The sequence below is a fragment of the Palaemon carinicauda genome, chromosome 13 (genome assembly GCF_036898095.1).
Source record: "Palaemon carinicauda isolate YSFRI2023 chromosome 13, ASM3689809v2, whole genome shotgun sequence".
NCBI lineage: Eukaryota > Metazoa > Arthropoda > Malacostraca > Decapoda > Palaemonidae > Palaemon > Palaemon carinicauda.
The window spans coordinates 121,939,789-121,942,288 of record NC_090737.1 but is presented as its reverse complement, the minus strand read 5'-3'; positions in this window follow the sequence as shown (position 1 = coordinate 121,942,288).

The window sequence follows — 2,500 nt, the reverse complement described above, 5'->3', positions numbered from 1 at the left end:
TTTAATTTTCGCATTACAATACAATATATGATAAGTTGAAAAGACTGTTGATTAATTTTTGTGAATAAAACTGTCAAAAAAAACCTTCATAAATCGATTTAACATATAAAAGAAGCATCAATTTTGGACTTTCCTTTCCAACGTTCGTCTGCAATAAAAGATTTTGATTATGAGCATTGCCTCAGCTTCTGTCATTTTGAATAAATATAATAATTTATATAAGAATTAATATCTAAAGTGTTTCCATTCTTTAAGACAAAAAGAATCTCTCGAAATAAGATTTTACTGCCAGTTGCCGAATTGTCCTTTGCTCGTTTAGGTAATTGAATGAGCAAACAACAATTCGCTAACAGTTTACTCGAATAACGTGTTCCGATTGGCTAAGTCTGAATGGTGTGTTCCTATTGGCTAATTCAATCGGGAAACAACGCCCCAAATGTTCCTATTGGCTAATTCAATCGAGAAGGAATGCCCCAAATGTTCCTCAAAACCGGATTTCACCAGTATTTTATCTAAAAAAAAAAAAACTTATTTATTCTCAAAATAGCCTCACTGAGGCCATCTATTGGTATTTTTAAAAACATGTCAATCACGTAAGAAACTATTGTATTCCTTCTTTGTAAATGCTTCACAAATCTCTCATACATTTGTATGGACATAAATGCCATAAAATAAATAAATATATATTGTAAAAATACCAAAAAATTAGAAGTATCATAGCAGATATAAGAAATCTTAAAGGGTATTCTCGACAATAGGTCGGGCAAAATTGGACTGGCAAGCAGGGAGGGGGGGTCAGAATTGCCAACACTTCAAGTGGAAAGAATATTCTATAATGAAGAGTATATAGTGATTTGGGTATCATATTAATGGTAAATATTTATATATATATCGTTTATCATTTTGCCATACGGCTAAAATGCTAATGAAGAGATTATTTAGTATGATTTATCTTCTCATAAATCCGAAAGGTTTGCCAGCCCTAATCCCCCCCTTGGAGAGGGATGTAAATATTAGATTCTTTTAGCTTATCATAACGGCAGAATTTCAAACAATAAAACGAGTTGGTCTATGTCTAGCTCATATAAATGAACAGAGGTTTTAATTGTATACATGAAGAAAGCTCATTCATAAAGGCTCTGATGAGGACATGTAATTATTCACAAACTTTTCATCTAAAAGTACTAACAGCAGACGACACTATAATCATAAAGAAATTCTATCAGCGTACCAATTGTGCACCAGACCAAGAATATTATAATCATAGATTTAATTGTCCAGGATGCAGACATTATTTCAAGTATGATTAAATTAGACTCATACTATAGTTATACTTTGCTTTTCAACTTGTACAAGTATTGTAAGAGTTACTGTTGTATCTTCCTTAAACATGTCGCGAATATCTTAAGGTTGGCTAACTTGAAAAGCCTGATACGTAAGTTACCTTCTGTTTTTGAGGCAGCTTTATTCTTTTAAAATTTGCTTATTAATGAGAAGTATTTGACATAGTTTAAAAAAAACAGATGACAGATCTTAAGACTATGAAATTAGTGTCATTATTCTATCAAAAGTATGAACAACTTATCACAGCTGAAAAAAAAAATCGAAGGGAACCGGAACTTATTGCATGAAAAAAACTATTGTTTAATACTTTCACACAACCGAAAAAAAAATCCACGGACATATGTATGGATGTTCTTCTAAATATATATAATTATTCTTCAAATACTTAAAACGCAATCATGAGCTTTGTTAAGCTTTAACTGAAAATTTAAAGGAAATTTCAAACGCCAGTTCTGGTATTACTGATGAGGATGACATCAATGCTGAAGGGGTTCCAGATAGTCCAATATAAACATTAGATTGACTTACGCCACCATGAACTAATAAATAATAATTATCTCTCTCTCTCTCTCTCTCTCTCTCTCTCTCTCTCTCTCTCTCTCTCTCTCTCTCTCTCTCTCTCTCATTAAGAAACGACAGCAAACAATAATAATTCGAAATAAAAACTTGCAAATGCTAAAAAATATGAAATTTCTCAAAAAGTGACGATTCCATACGTCCTAAAATTATGGATTTTAGGGAAATATTTTTGTTTTTAAATACCAAATTTATACATTGGGAGGATTTGCTACACTTACAGAACATTGTAGACGCAAGTAATTGCTTTGTGAAATTACAGACTACTGTGCTATATCCCGTTTCACATGCACACTTAATAAATCTCAATTATTTCTTCTAGTGCCCTGGTTTCCTGTGAGCGATCAGACTAAAGTCTCCCACCATCACCAGTCCGCTGTGGCCAGCGAGAGGAAAAACTGACCAAACTCCAGACATGAATAGGGACATTTATGTGGCATTTGTCCTTAAAGACTAAATTGTGGATGAAGTGTTGATTAGTCAGAGACCCCCTTACTAGATTGGTTTATTATGAGGGATCAGACTAGAGTCTCCCACCATCACCAGTCCCAATTACCCAGCCTGGTGAAAAACTGGCCAA